At 35.6% G+C, this 8,388-nt stretch overlaps 1 protein-coding gene across 1 annotated transcript in view; it reads left to right on the top strand.

The window, feature by feature from the left end:
- Nucleotides 1-1,127: 1,127 nt before the first annotated feature.
- LOC107719401 (dystrobrevin beta-like) overlaps nucleotides 1,128-8,388 on the top strand; it is a 29,056-nt gene continuing 21,795 nt past the window's right edge. Inside the window, exon 1 of the mRNA XM_016526814.1 lies at nucleotides 1,128-1,333. The gene's annotated coding sequence lies outside the window, so the exon portion shown is untranslated. The remainder of the gene's footprint in view (nucleotides 1,334-8,388) is intronic.

The raw sequence follows: 8,388 nt of genomic DNA, 5'->3' as shown, positions 1-8,388 counted from the left end.
ACCCACTAATAATAATGATTGTTTCGGCTCATTGAGTTCAGATGTAAGTTTGGTAAACATGCAGGTCTCTGTCATCTGAGTCATTAGTCTGGCCCTTGAATCTAAACATATCTCACGGGTGGGTGAGCTCTGACATCATTACACACGTAGAGGAAGAGTTCACCCAAAAATACCGTCATGTTGCTCCAACCCTGCATTATGTTCTTTCTCCTGTGAAACACAAAGGGAGATTCTAGGCAACATGTCCTTAGGCAGCCACGAATGCATGGTGATTTATACTGCCACTGCCAAAAAACAATATATAAGCATTGACTTGTTTGCTATTTTTCAAGGCATATGATAGCATTATATTAATTCACTAATCTTCCCATCCGCTGTAGTTCTCATATGTCATTCTTACTTGTGTTCAGTAAAAAATTGTACTTTTAAAACTATTCTTCAGACTAGTTGAAAAATGGTGTAAATATGATCGATAAATCGTGGACATTCCAAAAAACATAAAATGCATTTGTTTTTCATAAAAGAATGCAAATGAGAGAGCAGGTTTGTAATACAAATATTTCGCACGATGGATTGCAACTTCTGGTATATCTGCTTACATTATTAGCCTCTCGAAAACTAAACCAGAACAGAATGTTACACTGACTAATATTTTCAGATATTAGTAATAATACTGTCTGATATTAATAATACATTATTGGTTCACCGTTGTGAGCAGTTATGAAGGTGGGGCTACAAAAATGGGATCAACAAAAATAAAAAAAGATTTTCACGTGACCTGCCAACATTTTCAATAGCTCCAAATGTATTTGTATAAACATTGAATATATTTGAAAATAAATATTATACATGATAAAATTTTTAAACAAATATTATAATATTACACATAATATAATAGAGTTTATATTTACAAAATCAAAATGTTTAGTATTGTGTATGTTATTGATATATTGTTAAATGTTGTTATTGTTTATGATAGTGTATTTATTTATTTGGCATTATCAATACTAGTCCCCATTTCTCTAATGTGGCAATATAATGTGTAAATACTGAGTGCAACATTGTGTGTCGTGCTCATACCGAGAGAGAGAGAGAGAGAGAGAGTGAGAGAGTGAGAGAGTGAGAGAGTTCATTGACTGTCACTGACTTACTCCAGTATGGCGAGATCACACAGAGCTGTCTGTCGTTACACCGGAGATCTCGTGAATGAATCGTGACTCAACTGCACTGAATCATCGGATACAATGAGAATCTAATGAGAAATCAGAGGCTGAGATGAGAGTCTGATGTTGGAGGGTTTTTAACAGGATCCGAGCGGCGGAAATTCGCTCCGGTGAGTCAAAACCGAACTTCTGCTCTTCACTTCACTAAACCTCCATTAAACACACAACTACAAACCAAAACCCCGAATTACACACGACAACACGACGCTTTAAATGATAATCTAACACTATAAACTGTAAAAACGTACTCACATCTGCAGGAAAGAAACTCTGAGCGGTGAATGAGGTGAAGATGGAGTTAATGTTTGACAACATGGCTGCTCGCTTTCATCTCTTCATTCTTCTAACTTAAAGAAATGAAGTCTTAGTCCTTGGTAATTCCTATATAACACACACGCACGTGTAGATTTTGGGGTTGTTTCTGTGTGGATTGAGCAAACGCGTCTGTTCTTGCAGTCGACACAGTTTCCGTTCAGCGAAAACAACAAACGCGAAACATCCTGAAACTAACTTCTTACTGAACATCAGATGTTCATAGAGATTTCAGCTATTCGTGTCGTGTGTATTTGTATGTTTATGGGAAATTTTGCAGCTAGTATATGTGGTTTGTTGTGTTTTCGCAGGACGTCAGAAAGAGAAACTCAAACACGACATTAAAAGGCTTTGACAAAAATACCATAGTATTACCATGCTTTTGAACATGTACCGTGACTCATTTCTTTGAATTACTTTGTAATAGTTACATTGTTTACAAAAAAAGTACTATTGTAGACCACGATAGTACTTTATACCATGGTACTGAAATTCATGGTATTTATTTACCTGGTGCTATTCCAGGGTATTTCCAAAAATATCATGGTGCCATGTCCCAAAAACAAAACAAAGCATGGTCGTTCTGTGGTACTGATGTAAATGCTCATTCAGTACCATGGTATGACCACAGTATATTTTGTAAGAATGGGGTAAATTAATCAGTTGTGTTGTTTTCTGTTTCGTTGATCTGACATTGAACTTTGAGTTCTGGATTGGAAATTAAACCTCTTTATTAATAAACAGTGAGACCATAGTGTCCATAAAGTATTAACCTAAAGTTATTTATGTGGTACTTGGAAGAATTCGATGCTGCTACCATAATGGTGGTGTCCTAAATAGCATGGTAATACCATGGTACTTTTTGTAAGGGGCTGTAACTTGTGCTCTAGTGAGATACAATCTAAGACATAGCAAGTTATTCACTTTTAACAGAAGATAATGAGAACAGACAGTGTTTTTCTTTGGATTCAGACACAATAAGACCAGAAAAAAAAGTCAAAACTGATGCTGTTATCTGTGAGTTTGAGAGATCATATTTGTGCATGTTCATACCAGACCAAAGAGAGTTGAAGTCGTCACTGAGGCAAAAATAACCATGAGAGTGTCTTCATGCCAGTACTTTTGTATGTGTGTATGAGTGTGTGTGCGAGTGAGTGTGAATGGGCCCCTGCTGCTTCTTAAAACAAAGTGTTCGAAATCCATTTATTCAAGTGACCTTAGTAAAAGCTCCCTCACACACACACACACACAGAGAGGTTGACAGAGATTTGAGATCAGGAATCCTTGGAATGTTTGTCCCCCTCGTCGGATATTCTGCCTACCTGCTACACACACACACACACACATGCATGTATGTCCACATTTACAGTGGCATTCAGACAGACCAATGGCCTCTTCACGCATTAGGACTTTATAAAATAATCATACGAACCAGCAGACCCTAAAAGGTGTGTGTTCATATATTGATTGTGACATCATTGCACAGTCCGCAGAACGTCTTGAACTTTTAAAGGAACAGTTCAGCCAAAAATGAATATCCTGTCCTCATTTAGGGTATGTTTACCTGACAATGATTTACTATAGAACTGAAAAGTTTTTTTTTTCATTTTTTTTTTTTTTTTTTTTAAGTTTTGTGTACTGATAACAATGTTGTCAAAACAATCCCTTATTCACACTGATCCACGAAAAAGACTAAAACGCTGTATTATGCATGCCAGGCCACTCCAGTAGTTGGCGATGTCACTTTGTAAAGAAAGTCCTTCATGCTTATTTGAAAACTACATGGTATGTGTTTTGGAGCAGGGTTGGAACAAATCTCCGCAGGGCTCCGGCCCTCCAGGAACTGAGTTTAACGCTCCTGGTCTACAACAACTGTTCTCAGTTCCAGACCTGGTGTACCACTGCTCTGCACATTTTGTTTGTCTCCTTTATTTAACGCACCTGATTCAGACTCCAGGACTGGAATTGAGAACCACTGGTCTACAATAATATCGGAATTGTTGTTTAAACAATATGCGATTTGACATTATCTAGTACATTGCAAAAACCAAACAAAAACACACCCAGAGAGTGCACACATATGATGTAGGTAAGACTATTGCGCGAGCACATTTAGAGTTCACGCTTTCACTGCATGATGTAGTCTATTAAAATACATTTACCCCCGGTTTCACAGACAAGGCTTAAGCCTAGTCCCAGACTAAAATGTAAGTCTGAGCTGTTTCAACTGAAAGAAACACTGACTGATCTTAAAATATATCAGTGCCTTTGTTTTGCCTCAAGATGCACACGAGTAGTGTGTTTTTTTTTTTTAAGGCACTTTTATAAAAATGACTTAAATGTCCTAATTGAACTATGGCCTAATCCTGGCTTAGTCTAAGCCCTGACTGTGAAACCAAGCCAAAGAATTCCCCTGAAAGTCAAGATAAGGGGGCAAAAATGCCCCTGTATGACTTTTATATGTCTTTTATATTTATATCATCTGATATAGTTAATAGCACACGAAGAGTGACATTTTCTCCAAATATCAGCATAATTGCAAATGTGATATTGATTTGATGAACATCTCAATAAACAAGAAGTTCATATTAAGTGATTTACATTTTACACACAACAGTTCTTGTTTTTGCTGTACTTCGACAACGAAAATAGTTCCAAACAAAGCCACAGTAGAACTGTTTTGCATCTCTGAGCAACACACTACAGAGTTTCAACAACTGTTTGAATGAATCGGTTGAATGAATGACTCCGTGACTCTCTCATGCAGTGATTTTAGGTTTATATTTAAAGTATATTTTCCCTTTTTCCCCCAAATAATTTCAAACATCACTATTTAACGTTTTGTTTTTAAACCATCAAAACATGATGTATTTGTACCTGCAGGTTAAATGCATTCATGTCCTGCATTAAACAGTCTGTGTGAATGCATCAAAATGCCACTTCAGATGCAGATTCTGTGCCACCTCTGCATTGCAAACACAAATTTTGTTGATTCTAATTTCATTTGATTGGTAACAGTCCTATAGTGTTTTACCTTTTGAATTTATTGATTAAATTTAAGAATTTGAGACAAAAGATGATGCATACATTTATGCATCCCATAAAAGGTAAAAAAAAAAAAAATGTAAACTCATTGGAAAAGTTAATTTCTGTTACTCCTGCAAACTAACCATTCCTAATGTTGGGATCAGAAGGAAGGCGATGCAAAGACTGTGTTTTTCCACAGCTTGGCTCTGAACAGCATCTTGTTGTCTTCTGAGCATCTTTATCATTTGATTTCTGCATAAACCTGCTTTTGCCTCTCTCGTTATTTACACTACATGTGTGAATTGGTGGGCGGAGCTAAACAGGATATGATGTAGAATTGGTGGGCGGAGCTAAACAGGCTATGATGTAGAATTGGTGGTTGGGGCTAAACAGGCAGTGATGTAGAAGCAGGGGTTGATCATCTTCTGTGGAGGCGGAGTTTAGACACTATTACATCATAAAGTGACTCATTCCACAAGCTGTCGTTTTGGCAGATCGGCTTCAATATAAGCTGTTTTTAGACTAACGAGAAAGTTTTGAGTTCTGAAAATTACAGGATGTTTTTATAGTACAATGACCTCTTATATGTCAAAAGATCAAGGGAATTTTGATTTCTCAGTTCATGACCCCTTTTACACGCTAATGAAATGTTACTAGGTTGAATCAGTGTAGGTTTAATCCAGATGCACCTGTTTATGACCTCATCATAAAGAACTGTTGGCCTTTATGCCAGTTTATTTTTAATTTAATTTTTTTTTTTTTTTTGATGATGATGATGATGTTGCTGGCATGGTGCACTTTTTTGTGTGCTTTGTTCTGGAAGCATATTTTCCATTTATTTTTTTGGCATTACTTTCATGACAATTAAAGACATTTCCCCCATATTCTCATTATTGTAATGCTTCTGGATGTTTTACTTTTGTTGTTTTGATTTTCTTCTTATATTTTGGAAATACTTATTCTCAGTTGCATGTTGGAGTAAAATTACTGCAAAAATTTTATTTAATTTAAATCAGCATGGATAATACCAGTGGTAACCAAAAAATATCAACTTCTTATTCTTATCTTTTGATTTTGTGGTGAAATAGAGCCGGATGTGTTCTTGACAGCTTTCATTAGTTACCCTGCATTTCAGTGTGTTTAACTTCTGGGCTTTCGGCCTTGTTTGTCTCTCTACAAAATGCAAATAGAGCTGATGCCAGTCCTGTGAAACACAAACACACACACAGTGTCTCCTGTGCTCCGTCATGTCTCTGCAGAATGGATGTGACGTCTGAATTTGATCTTATTTTTGTGCACGAAGTAGGGATGTAAAGATGAACCGCGAGCCGGTTGAAAATATGTGACGATTCAAATCGGTTGAGATGCTAAACAAATCGCGATTCAATTAGGGGTAGGAGTTTATGAATGTATGTCTGAGGGGAACTTACTGTCTTTAGAAAAGTTTAGATGGCTTTTATTCAAAGCGACTTACAAATGATGACAATAGAAGCAATCAAAACCAACAAAAGAGCAATAATTTACAAGTGCTATATTAGTATATTATTATAGTGTTATATTTCAATTTCACAAAGAAACGTACAGTATTTTGTCCAAGCAATAATAAAAGGACACATTTAATTTATAATTTGTCTTAAATCTCATTTTGTTAAAAAAAAATCGTGAATCGAATCGTGAGTTCAGTGACTTGTTACATCCCTAGCACGAAGACATTGAGCTGCATGAGAGAAAGACGCTGATGGAGAACAGAGGAGCGTCTGAAAGGGAGTTTAGGGCCACTGTCTGCGGGAACCGTCCGAAGGCTTTGTTGATCTTCCTAGAGGAGATATTCAATCATTCGCTTCACATCACGCCAGAGAGAAACTGATATGAGCTGGCAGAGGAGGAAAAGAACACAAACTCCTACATAAACTAGTAAAAAATATCTTCAGATGACTAATTAAGACACTTATTAGATGCTAAATATACACGCAGTATTTAAGCACGCATGGTGTTTAAACAGGCAGATGGAGCTGTCAGTTGTGGTCGTCATAGCAAATGTTACTGTGGTAAATGTTTCCATAACACACAGTCATACACCGCTGCTACTGTAGAGAGTTACAAACCAGCTGATGAATTAATAGTAATTATTCCTTTTAAATATTATGCCACACACACTTACTCTGACAGGTGGAAACCTGTTTCAGGCTGGTTGACATATTAATGTCAGGCGAGTGCTTGAGTTCTTGCAATTCAATGTTTTATTGATTATGTAAATGTGTTTTTATTGCTAACTTAAACATTTGGTGTTCTGTGATGTCTTCAACATTACCACAGTCATCTGAAGTCAGTTTGTCACCAATGTAATGTTATCTAGCTGCAAGATGAGGTTTTGAAATTGCAAAAATTGTTGTGAAAGTCAGTAATGTTTGTGAAGCAACATTTACAAATTTACATTTGTCATGGCGTTATTGCAAATTGTAAACAATATAATGTATTGCAATTTTACATCATTTTTATATAATTTTTAAATATTATAAAACAAATGTGTATATGTATATATAATCTTTTAAATGTATATGTAATTTTAAAATATAAAATAAATGTTTAGAATATTTAAAAATTAATATGTATTCTGATTTTTATATAATCTTTTATTATATATATATGTGTGTGTGTGTGTGTGTAGTAAACAGTGTTATGTATTTTAATATAAATACAAATTATTTTTGAAATTTTTAAAATATAATATATATACACAAACACACTTATGGAGTTTTGTTTTAAATATTTTATATTTATTTAATTGTATTTATTTATTTATTATATTTAAATAACAAACAATTGTTACATATATATTTAGAATATAGTGAACATATATATTATACAATATAATAATTTTGAATTATTATATTATATGTAATATTTGTTTTAAATATATTTTCAGTATATTTTTCTGATACAAATAAGGAAATGTGTTGCTATAATAACGTTTTGTGTGTGTTGGCTCTATTAATGTTGGCATGACAAGTAAAAAACATTTTTCTTGAGCTTTGGACTGTAGCCATTGTTTCATAACTGCTCACAGCAGTGAACCAATAGTATCTGGCAGTATTATTAATATCTGGCTGTAATATTAATATCTGACAGCATTAGTCAGTGTGAGTATAGCAGCAGCATTCTGTTCTGGTTTGGTCTCAGAGGGGCCGTGATGTCTGAAGTAAATGAGCGGCTCAACTCTGGGTTTGGTTCTGAACTGAATGCAGGTATGAATGGAGGTTCGAGAATGAACTGCATCAGCACAGGCTAAAATCTGTCTGACCACACACACACACACACCTCATATGGTGCCTTTACATAATTGTTTTCCACTTATAGTGTGTGAGTGAAAGGTCATGTGTTTGGGCGGCTGACAGGAATAGTAAACTCACTGCCGCCCGCGTGTGTGACTCCTCCTCTACTTCCACTTTGAGGGTGTTTGTGCTTGTGCAGAGGCAGAGACAGAGACGGTGTGTTTGAGTTGATTGTGAACTCCAGCAGCAGTTTAATACTGAAATGAAGCTGAAATGGATCAAAGAATTAAAAAATACATTAGACAACTGGAGTGTGTTTCTGTGATGCATCAGCTGGCATTATGGGTTGGATTCTTCACCTCAGCCCTTTTCTCTTGAGAATTGTGTGCTGTTTGTGGATTCATGCCTCGATTGTCAGTTTAGTCATTCACTTAAAATAGAAATAGAATCAGCTCTTTCCTGTATCTTATGCATGGCAACACCAGTTTCCCACTGAATGCATGGATCTAAAAGCTACTAGATATAAGTATCTGCATAAATGTTATATATATATA

Source organism: Sinocyclocheilus rhinocerous, unplaced genomic scaffold, assembly GCF_001515625.1.
Source record: "Sinocyclocheilus rhinocerous isolate Xijiao unplaced genomic scaffold, SAMN03320098_v1.1 scaffold303, whole genome shotgun sequence".
Taxonomy (NCBI): domain Eukaryota; kingdom Metazoa; phylum Chordata; class Actinopteri; order Cypriniformes; family Cyprinidae; genus Sinocyclocheilus; species Sinocyclocheilus rhinocerous.
This window is presented reverse-complemented; position numbering and strand designations above follow the sequence as displayed.